Source organism: Neopelma chrysocephalum, unplaced genomic scaffold, assembly GCF_003984885.1.
Source record: "Neopelma chrysocephalum unplaced genomic scaffold, ASM398488v2 Primary Assembly neopelma1_89, whole genome shotgun sequence".
Taxonomy (NCBI): domain Eukaryota; kingdom Metazoa; phylum Chordata; class Aves; order Passeriformes; family Pipridae; genus Neopelma; species Neopelma chrysocephalum.
Window position 1 is genome coordinate 55893 of NW_020897751.1, and position 12264 is coordinate 68156.

The window sequence follows — 12264 nt, forward strand, 5'->3', positions numbered from 1 at the left end:
TTTTTTTTTTTTTTCTAATTTACTTTTTGTTATTGAACAAGCGCCCCCCACCAAAAAAAAAAAAGAAAAAAAAGTTCTCGCGTTGTCTCCGGATCGTTCTTTTCTTGGAGATTTAAAAAAAAAGAAAAAAAAAAAAAGCCTTTTCGGGCAGCCCGCCCTCCCTCCCACCTCCCACCATCCCTCCTCCTCCTCCCCGCCATCCCTCCTCCCCACCCCTCCCCGCCCCGCGGCCGCCCGGCTCCAGCGCTGCCCGAACAAAGGCGAGGCGCGCCGGGAGCCGGGGAGCCCCCCCACCTCGCTGTGCCCCCGGCCCTCTCCCCAAATCCAACCTCCCGGCCCCGCGCGGGAGCGGGACCCCACGCAGGGATGCTCCACAGGGAGAGCCAAATCGTCTCCCAGCGCTTAGAGCGCTGCCGCCGCGTGAGATGGAGGTAAACATCCTGCTTGGAAACATCTGGGATGTTTTCCAGATGTGGAAACATCCATAACAGTGAATTTGCAGATGCCCCATCCCTGAAAGTGTTCAAGGCCAGGTTGGACGGGGCTTGGAGCAACCTGGGCTAGTGGGAGGTGTCCCTGCCCATGGCAGGGGATGGAATGAGATGAGTTTTAAGGTCCCTTCCAACCCAAACCATTCCATGATGCCATTATTCTTTTTTCTCTCTACCCCCTCTGTTTTAAGGAGGAAACAGATGGCAGAAAGCAGTGGTATGAGAGCCATGCCCTTCACACCACTCAGGTTTTCCAAAGGGCATCACCAAAGCTCTGGAGCACGCTGAGTACACGCTGTGCTTCCTCAGGCACCTTCCTTGTCACCACCACCCCCACAAAGGGCAAATAAATTAAGTACTCCCCTAAAAAAATCTACGGAATTTCAACAAATCCAGCGCCATGGTATAGGGGCTTCCCACATCATAGAGTCATGGAATGGGTTGGGTTGGAAGGAACCTTTAAGATCATTTCATTTCAACCCCCTTCCATGGGCAGGGACACCTCTTCCACTATCACAGGTTGCTCCAAGCCCCATCCAGTCTGGCCTTGGACACTTCCAAGGATGGGCCATGGATCAGCACAGAGGAACACACCTTCTGTTGCTGTTTCCATTTGCTGTGTCCAGCTATTTTTTCCTTCTGGATAGGACTCCAAGGGCAAGCCCAGGGAAGGGACTGTGCTGCAACACCAGTTGTGCATGGATTATACTCAGCTGGGGGCCCAGGGGCTGAGCAACCCAAAACCTGTGTCAAGAGATAATCCCTGCCTTGAAGACCTTGCTGTCCAAGCTGCCCCAGAAGCCAGAGCACAATGGGAAAGGCGAGCAGGGAAAACAACATGCTAAGCTGATGGGAAATCAGCTCTGTCCTTAGGATTATTGCTTTGGATTTCCTTGGTAGGACTTCAATTGGAGCTTTTCTCCCAACCCACCAGCATGGTGATGCCAGGAGTGGTAGGAGAGGACCATCATTTGGGAGAAGCCACCTTTGGAATGCCCTGCTTACCTTCACTGCAGATGTGAATGGATGGTGGGGTTGCTGGGTGCCAGAAGAAGGATCCAGATGTGGGAATGGGGAACCTCTTGGAGACGGTCCTGCTGAGGCCATTTCTGGTGAAGTGCCAAGGGAAGCGGTGCCTCATCACTCTCCAGTCGTGTTATCCACAAGGAATTGTCAGAGCATCACTGCAGATGAGGGTGGACAGTCTTGCCTTCTGGCTGGGTGATTCGGTTGGGTTTTGGGAGGCTGAGCCCTCAGTGATCAACATCCAACCCAAAACTCCCTGTAGGCAAAACCACAAGATGCATCCAGAGAGATGAATATGCTGACTTGAACTAGAGAATTTCAAGTTGGAAAAAAACTGATTTTATTTCCCAATTTAAGGCTTTGCATGCTTCTGTTGCTTCGTGCAATCTATAATTAAACACAAGAAGCCATCTCTTAAGAGATTCTTTGTAGGAAAGACAGAAAAAGAATTTGTGCTCCCAGCATTTCAGGTGATTTCAGCAGACACATACCTGTTAGGGCATTACAGCTGGAACAAGCCCTTATTGGGACTAACTAGATTTTTGACAAAGCACGTAATAAAGGGCACGCCTTACTTGTGAAGAACAGCTCTGCAAAGCATCATTTAATTTTTATTTTATTCTAGAGGCAGAAACTATTTCTTCCTCCACAAGATCCACGAACTCATCCAGTCCCTCTGGACCTTTAGTGTCTCCCTGGTGTTAGCAAACCATTGGCTTCAGCATAAATCTGGCTGATGACAATGGCAATGAACTGACACACAAGTCGCCCCATTTATTACCTTCTAAAGGTAATAAATAAGTAGTTTTGGGTACCTATAACATGCTGGGGATGGTGAAAAGACAACCCCCAAAGGGATTTCTTGGGCTCTCAGGAGCTGAGATGTTCATTTGTCACCCTGGCAGTGACACGAGCCCTACCTGTTGGTCTTACCTGCTGGAAACACTGAATGATTAACTGCTGCATGGGGATTTTTCTTTTGCCTCTATCAATATGCCATCATTTAAATAAGAAAAATTTGTTCATTCCAACCTTCTTCTTCCCAGTTCCTATCATAAAGAGAGGATGGTGAGAGCAAAGCAGCAAGGCAACTTCTCCTTGTCCTTTCCCTCCTGTCCCTCCCCTTTGCTTTGGCCCCTCTATTCTCCTCTGTCTCCTGGCTTTGCCTTAACTCTGTACCACCCTTCTCCTTGACTTTAGGCTTAACCTTTTCCTTTCTGTTTTGGAGTCCAAACGGAGCCTTTTCCTGTTTTCCCCTCCTCCAGTGCTATTTTATCTGAAGGCCCCGTTTCCTCCATGGATAACACACTTTGTAATTCTCTCTGATTCAACAGGCACTCCTCTCTGCAGCCTTGAGATTTACCAGGGACATGTTTTTGGGGACTTTCCCATTTATTAGGTGACCTCTAGGCCTGGGGAGGAGCAGTTTTTCTTTCCAGCTTCCAGAGAAGAAAGCTGACAACAGCTGCTGCTTTTAAAACCCCAAATCAGACTTCTTTTCCTCTAGGAGGCTCCAGCTTGTATTCCCAAAGCCTGATTTTGATCTGGCAGTACCAATTTCTGCCCATCCTGGAGTGATGCAGTGTCCAAGCCCTGCCCATCCCACCAGGTACCACTCGGAGCTGGAGCCTAGGCACTGTGCCCTAAATCTCCACACAGAATGATCCCCCACCACCAGCAGTAGATGCAGCTATTGGCCCCTAAATTCAATTAATCTTGAATTTGAGGGCTGGAAAAAACCTTCACAAAAGGCTGGAAGAATTTATTAGAAGGAAAAAAAAAAAACAAAAACAAACAAAAACCCCCCACCACACTTAATGGGGCCTATTTTTGTGTCTTTATGGGCACTGGTTGTTTTGCTCAGCCATACAAACCTCCTGCAGGGGAGGGCATCAGTGCTAATAAAGTCATGGCAATCTCCACCAATTACCTAAACTGGCTTTTCTGCTCATATCATGAGCCAGGAGCTGGGGATCTACCCAAGCAAGAAGCCAGGGCTCTGTTTCCAGGCATAGGTCACCACATTTCTTCTTCCCAGAGATTTCAACCTCCTGTTTGTTAATCCAAAAGGCTCTGGAACAGCTGTCCCTGCACTCGGGTTGCGCAACAACCGGCCTCCTCCTCCCCACGGGCTGATTGCAGGCAAGGAATGGTCCAAAGAGAAAAGAAATTTAAAAGGAAGAAGAAGAAGGGGGAAAAAACCATTTTCCAGCTGATTGGGTCAGTCTGTGATTTTAAAAGCCGCTGGAAGAAGGAGGAGCAGTGGGAGAGATGGACTGGCACCCCAGGCACAGGTGAGATGGGCGGGGGGAATGATGCTCATCCCCAGCCCTGGTGCAACACATCCATGGCCAGAGCAAGGCAAAGGTCTGTGGTGGTGCTTGGTGAGGGTGACATCCCAAATCCCACTGTGCACAGACCCCGAGCCTCTGCAGGGAGTGCAATCCCACCCTGCTCCCCAAGCTGGAGGGATGGGAGCAGGAGCAGGGCAGGCTGTGGGTGAGTGAGCATGACCTCATCCCTCAGACACGCAGAGCTGCCAGGAGATTAGACCAGAAAATAGTCGCTGCTGCAGAGCAGGGACAGAAGGGGAGAGAAAACCCCTGAGCATCTTCCCCTCCCTCTCTAAAGCAAGCCTTCACTAAAAAACACCCATTTTCTAGGATTTCAGCTCTTTCCAGGGGGATTTTTAGGAGCCCTGCTAGGAGACCACCAAGGAGGGTCCCAAACATACCCTGCTCATCCAGGAGAAGAGCAGGAGAAGCACAAGCCTGGCTTTTGGAGGCAGAGAGCTGACAGACACATCATCTGCTCTCTGGCTGCCCCCAGGCAGGATCATTCCTGGCAGATCTCTCCCTAATCTCTGCTTTAAGACCTCCAAAGATGGAGGGAGCCTCCACAAGCCCCCAGGAGATTTTTTTTTTTTCTTCATGTCTTGCTTTTCTTGTCTTGGAAAGTTTTTCCTCCTGGTTAATCTGAATATTTCTTGCAGCTGCTTACACCAAGGAGGGTTTGTACTGTTTACTTGGATTTTTCTGGCTTTCCTACAACTCCTTCCCTGTGCACAGAGAGCTGCTGTGTCCCTTGAGACTTCTCCAATCTCTGACCTCTCCCTATTCAGGCTGGTGCTTTCCCTAGCTGTGATGCAGAGCCCACAGTGCACCTGGAATAAAATCCAGTCAGCTGTCCTAATCCTTCAGAAAGGTCCAGGGATACAACATAAAAGCTTTTGGGCTTTTCATCCAGAAGTGCACAAGCAGAGCCACGTTCTTTTACCTTGCACACCCCTCAGGTCCCTCGGACAAATTCAAAGCCACAATCTTCACCCAGGGAAAATATTAATCCTGATACATCCTGCCTCCTGCCAACATTCCAAAGATTCTGGATGCTATCACAAAGCCAAGTGACACTGGCAGTGACTGGCAAAGTTCTTCCAGGAGGCCCCAAACATGCTGTGGCATCAGCACGATGTTTTAAGGTGACACTTCACTGGAGCTGGAAAATTAAGATTTTCATATGGATTTAGCACCTAGGGAGCAAGAAGCACCTGATGCTGTGGATTTTTGGGAGGACTCAAGCTCCCAATCCTCTTTTCCAAGTCCAAAAAGGGAGAGCTGAGTGCCCAAAGCAGCTGGTCCAGCCAGGATAGGAAACAACAATGAATTTTCCTTCCTACCCTCTCGCCCACATCTCCAAAGGTTGTCTTCCTCTGCTTCCTCAGTGAGCCCAGCAGGAAGCATGAGACCATTCCCCTACAGTCAAACCCCTGGAATCATCTGCACAGCAAATATGTCATCAAGTTATCACAGGGGGTTGTGGAAAATGCAAGAAAGACAGCAAGAACCCTCTGGAGAGCCACGATCTCCCATATAGGTGCTCATCCAGCACCGTCACAGGGGTGGAGCTCCAATCTTACCAAGGTTCATCTCCTGATAGCACCTGTGCAGCGTTTTCTGGGATCAGAGCCCTGCACCCAGCCCAACCCAAGGAGAAGCATCTTTCCCTCATCCCACCTCACCACACCACGCTGCACCTTTGAGCATCTCTTCCCAAGCAGAGCACTGAGCTACAGCTGCATCTCCAAATTCCTGCAAGATGTTTGCCTTGGCAACCTTGCTGGGAGGGTTTTTTTAGGGGCTGGGAGTCCCCCCTCATTCCCCTGCCCACCCAGGGATGAACAGACAAGCTCAGGAAACCAAACTGTAAAACTGAAAAAAAAGAAAAAAAAAGGGATAAATGAGCCAGAAAGTGGAAGCCGACGCCGGTCCCGGCTGATGGGAGACACTGAACTGCAAGTTAAGGGATGGTGAAACAAGATCAGTGAAATTTATACCGACAGCTCTGGACGCTTTCCAGCCCCTACTGTCAGCAGCAGAGGCTTGGAAAAGAGGAGGGAAAAAGTTGCTCTCCTTCTAGGAACCACTGCAAGGCTTGCGAGAGAGCTCTGCCGGCGTGGCCGGGTCCCGCCGCTGGGAAAGAGAAAAATAACCCCAAAAAGTCCTTGTTTTCCAACTGTCACACAACACACAGCCCAGCTGCAGCAGCTGTTGAACTCAGGTCAGCAGCACCTCGGTTTAACTGAGCCCAGCCAGCCCAGAGGTGGGGGTGAGGGGCTCCTGCTGCACCGGGCAGAAACCTATGGAACTGCTCCTTCCCAAAAACACAGGGACTGCACGGAGCCCCAGAGCCGCCTCACGGCTGTGCCATCCAAAACAAACACATGTACCATATCCTTGGTAGATCCAAGGGGGTGTTAAAGCCTCTCTGTGCCACGGCTCAGACCACATCCCACCAGCATCTCTCCGGCCCTGGGGCTCGGCACAGCCTGGCCCTGCCCAAACACACCCCCACACCGCAGGCTGGGAGGTCATCCCTGCTATCTCAGCATCCCCAGCCCTTCCCCTCGTGTTTTCCCACAAACACAACACAAACTAGGTTAACCTCACCCAGCACCCCCCCAGATGCTCCTTTCCCTCTCCACATGTTGACCACCTTGTTAATTTTTTATCACCTTCCTACTAAAATTAAGCTTACTGCCATGTAAAACCCAAATCTTTTTTTTTTTGGTCTCTTAAATCAAACTGCTGAGCATTTCCAGTCCCCCAGGGCCTTGCTCATCCCCTCAGCTAATGGTTATCCTTCCAGCATGTTCCCCCCCCATCAGCCAGCGAGTGCTTTCGAGTGAATCTCATTGAGCCCCATCTCTGCTTTCAGCTCAAGCTGGGCAAAATTAATTTTTCATTTGCCTGGGGCCAGAAGCACCCTGAGGTGGTGGAGGGCTAGAAAACAGCTGCTTTTTGCTTTTCCCCCCCTGCAATATTCATGGATGAAAAGTGAGAAATAAAGGAGGAAAGTCATTCCAGGCCTGGGGACCTTGGTTTATACACACTTTGTTATAAGAAAAGAGCCCAGGCTGATGCTTTGCATGATGCCTCTAATTTTTGGAGCTTTGGAAAAACTCCCCTTGCCACCACCCTCTACACAGGTTGGCACTGCATGGCTCCTATGGATTTAGCCCAAAATCCCCCTTCTCTGCACCATCCCATGATTTGTTCCTGTCTCTACTCCCCAAAACAACAGGAGGCTTGGCCATAGTCAGGGGTCCAATGGAGCTGGGAGGGGGAAAACAGGGGGAAAGGAAAGTTTATGATGCTCAGATCTCTGGTATTGTGCCTATATGGCTTTTATTTTTAGTTCTTCAAGCCCTGGCTCTGCAAAAGCATCTTAATTACTATTCTTCAGCTGTAAAATGAAACACAGATGGGCTCCCTTTGCAGAGGTCCAGCAGTTTCATCAGGGGGTTCTGCCCGAGAGGGACATCACAGACAGGAAAACATGGAAATTATTATTAATATTATTTTAAGAGCTGTTATGTCCAGAGCTATGCACAGTGGCCCAGTGCCAGCACATGCCTCTTCCCATGCACCCTCCCTGCTGCTGTAAATAGAAATTATATCCCCCCACCTACCCCCAAAACACTCTTCATTTTCACCAAAATTAAAGGCAGCAGCTCCTGAGTTGGTCCTTGAAAAGCTGATGTCTGTGGGACTTGGGTACAGTTGGCAGTTTATATTAAGCAGAGCTGCCACAGCTAGGTGGAAAAATAGAAATAAAGGGGATTTTTAGAAAAAAACCCCACAGCCCTGAAGCCCCTGATAGCTGTGATGATTTAGCTGGGGCTGTGGCAGGTTTCCCCTTGCAGCCCCACGTGCCAACGGAATATTGGCTCCTCGGAGCATTTTCCTTTTTCAGTGGATGAAAAAACATAAAGACACGTGAAGTTAACCTTCCAAGGATTTCTGCTGACCCGTAAGAGGAGGAGGAATAAAACCCCTGGCTGAGGTAAGAGAAGCCCTGCTCCTTCTACCTCTGTTAAGCCCAAAGACAGGTTCCTTTGCCAGGGCCCCTGTCTGATGCAAAGATGCAGAAAGGAAGAACCTGGCCAAAACCAGCTGTATTTTTGCACATTTTGGAATAAAAAAAAACTTTATAACCTTAAAATGAAGGGGATCTCACAGGCTGATTTATTCAGGGGGGATCTCACAGGGAGATGATGTCGTTGGGATGAGGTTTCTTGCCACCTTTTCACTCCCCACACAGTGAATTTTTGTATTTATTTATTTTATATATTACTACCCTGCTTTGCTTTCTCTGGAAGGAGGCAGCTGATCCAAGGATACACATGGTGCAACCCTCCACTAAAATATTCCTCACACCAAACAAGCTACACCAAAGGCAAAAGCTGAGCAGTGAGAAAACACATCTGTACCCATGTGCTCACAGGGGAAAGGAATTCGGGGATACCCCTACTTCTGAGGCAGCTTTTGACCTTGAACTTCCCACAGATGGAGTCACAGGGGGTTTATTTAGCTCCAAAAAAGTTTTCCTCTGTTTTTTTAAGAAGTGTTTTATATTCAGATATATTTTAATAGGGATTTAAAGGACAGGTTTTATCCCTGTATGGACAGCAAATACCATTCAGCCCTGCCAATGGTTACAGGTTAATCATGTCTCTCTCTCTCTCTATATATATATATATGTATGTGTGTGTATAATTTTGTTAATTGTAACCTCATTCATGGCCTTTACTAGGAGAAAAGAGCACAGATAAAAACCTGGAAGGGACATACCAGCATATCCCTAACCCTCAGGGATGGGAAGGCAGATTAGAAGCATTAATAACTACAAGCTTAGCCATTTAAAATATAAACTCATTAGCCAGTAGCACAGCTACAAACAGCCCTGTTGCCACGTTCCCCCCACGCTGCAGCCAGAAAGAAAGGGAAAAAAAAAAGCCATAAAATCACTCACTGCTTTTACGATGCCAGAGCTGAGCTCCCAAACTGGCCAAAAAATCCTCTTTGATGATGATCCAGGGTATTCTGGCTTGCAGGAGAAAGAGTCCCTCCTTTGCTCTGTGCTCCAGGCTTCCTGAGCAGCGTGGAGGGAAGTACAAGTGGAAACTGAGGGGCTACAGGTGCCCCAGGTTGGGCTTTTACTCCCAGGGAGGGGCTAAAAGCAGATCCACCTGAGGACAATTTGCCCTCATTCAGCACAGATGGCCTTAAGTGTTTTATATTCAGATATATTTTAATAGGGATTTAAAAGACAGTTTTCATCCCTGTATGGATAGCAAATACCATTCAGCCCTGCCAGTGGTTACAGGTTAACATTATTTATATGTATATGTGTATATATATATATATATAGGGGTTTTTTTTAATTATGAAGGGAGAGAGGAGTTAATGAGGATGCAGCACCCTGGGTTTTCTGGGAAAAAAATGTGATCCAGCCTGGTGCATGTGGGCAAGGCTCTTATGGCAACATATATATATGTATATATATATATATATATACACACAAAATATATCTCCTTTTTCACAGGTCAAAGACCCACTAGCAGTATTTACAAAGGCAGCTCTGGGCCCCTTTTTAAATCTCTCCTGCCCCACATCTCACCTCTTCCAAGCTCCACCAGCACTGTTGCCACAAAGACCATCCTCAGTGCCACGAAGAACATTTTCCACAGGCAGAATAAGGGGTGAGTTGGGGTTTTTATGGGATATTAAGAGTTTTCATGACCCACCCCAGCCTGTGTGTACGAACAGTGGTGCAGTGGCAGAACAGCAGGTGATTTCAGGGGGTGTCTGGCTGCAACACAGAGCCCAGCTCTGCATCCTTGGGCAGCCTGGACATCCCACCCCTAAAGCCAGAGCACTGGCTCATATGGCTGCAGCTCTTTCCCATTTTCTCTGCAGGTTTGGGAAAGAGGGATTGCAGGTAAAGCAAAGCCCAAAAAATGTATGATGGGACCCAGAGCTGTAGAGATGCCCTTTGTACCCACGGAAACAAGATGCAGACCCAGGATGAAGGCTGATACAGCAGAGACCCAGCCACGGATCCACACTTCCTGCTCTGCAATCGATCCCTTAGGACTGCTGGCTGGGATTTAAATATTTAATTCTCTGCCCCAAAATAACCTCAGATCCTCTTGGCCGTATTCCCACACTCCAGGCCCTGAACAAGATGGAAAGAGTGGAGAAATAGTATAAGGCAGTTAAGCAAGGGTCAGACACCTGCAGAAAAACAGGGTTTTGTGAAAATCAATAAAATCAATCTACGAGCTCTTGCTTTTTTAGTGTAAAACCACTATTTGAGCTCCTTCTTTTGTAAATATTTTAGTCCACAGACCACCCTTGCTGGGGCCTCCCTGGGATGAAATGCTGCTCCTGGCAGGGCTGGAGGTCAGCTCGTTAACCCCACCCTACTAATAGCTGCCTCTTTAATATATATTTATATTCTATATAGTATGGAATACATATTTTATATCCTAGAATCACATAATGGTTTGTGTTGGAAAGGATCTTAAACCTCATCTAGTTCCAATCCCCTGCCATGGGCAGGGTCACCTTCCACTAGCCCAGGTTGCTTCTGGTTGTTATGATAAAGAATTTATATTATACACTATATAGAATAACTCTAGAATGTGTATTTTATTGTATCATTATGTTATATATAATATATAAAATCTATATATTATATACACACAGTCTATATTATAAAATGTGTGCTATATACATTATATATAGCATTTAAAATATGTAATACACACTATAATTACTCTCTCTATATATGATATGTAACCCTTTGTTTGCTTTGTCTCTAACTGAATGCTTTCTGAGTTCCCAGTCTTTTCTCTCAGAGCAGAAAAGCCAGGGGAGAGCCAAGGCATTCAGAATCAGGTTTAACTTACTACCTAGGAGAGGGATCTGGGTTTCTGCCTTCCCAGCCTGGGGAAAAGAACACATTCCCATCTCCCAGGCATTTTCTTTTTTCCCAGGCAATTGCTTTATCCCTGCCTTGGAAATCGCTTGTTAGGATGGTGGGAAAGTGGAAAGAAGCCTTTGAGCCCCTCAAACAGGTGATGCAAAGCTCCAGCCTTCATTACCAAGATTAAAGAGGCTGAGATTTCCTAAGCAATTAAAAACTCTGCCTAATTAAGACAGGGCTAATAGGCAGGACTTCCAAGGGTTGATGCTGGGACAGGAGAAGGGGATGGATTTGCAGCCTGGCTGAAAGCAAAGGGGCCTGCAGGTAATTGCTTTAGTAAGGCAGAATAAATGGTGATGTGAGGATAAAAAGGATGTGCTCTGTCAAAAAGAAAAATAAGAGCAAAAAAAATGGCATCAACAGCCTCTTGAAATCACTGGATCAACTGTCTGACTGCATCAGCAGCAAATTATCCAAACACTGAAACACTCAGCGAGGGACAAAACATTCAGGCAGGTATTTCTGCCTGAGAAAAAAAATAAATAAAAAAGGAAACACAAAATGTGTGTGGTTAAGACAGAAAAAATGAGGGATCCCTTGGGAACTGGGGCTGAAGAAAAAGCAACGCTTGCTATTTAAAAGTGTTGTTTTTCTTTCCACCCTCCACCTTTGAGTTTCTGCCGCCTCCCGCCCCTGGCAGCGGATGAAAGCGGAGCTGGGACAGACGGAGCGTGTGCTCCTGCTTTTGTGCTTCCCATTCTATTTTATCACCCCTCCATCCGGGCAGGAGCCCAGACTTCCCCCCTCACCCCCCACAGGCTCCTTTCCCTCCACTGTGAGGGCAGGAGGGGCGCTGGAACCCCTCATTTGCATCTGATTAACTTCAGTTTTCACTCTTCCCTTTCCCTTAAAAAAGAAAAATGTCCTGATACCGATTGTGCTTTTAAGCCTTTGCTGAGCAGCTCAACCTGCTCAGCATCACCTGGGCACTGAAATTGGACTAAGGGGGGTAAGCAGGGACCCCAAAACCTGGTGGCACAGCTGCCTTTCCTCCAGCTGCATCCGTGACTGGAAAGAGCTGGAAAGAACCAACAAAGACACCCAAACCTTAAAAATCCCCAGGTCTGCAGTGACTGGGATCCCTGCGAGTCTTAATCCAGCCTACAAGTATTTATGGCTCCATATATACAAATACATACACACATGGAGCCATAAATGTATAAATATATATCTGTGTATATACACATGTATATTTACATATATAAATACATATTTGTGTGTATAAATACATATATTTGTGTATACGCTGCAGTGGTTCAGGGAGAAAGCCAAGAAGGCCTCGATTTTTTTAATTTACAGTATTTTTATTGCATCCAAAAGAACCCCAGAAATTCTCCCACTCTAAGGCAGCTTTGGGGCTCGCCCCTCCCTCCCCACACCCCCAGGTTTTGGGAAAACAGTCTTTTTTTTTTTTTTT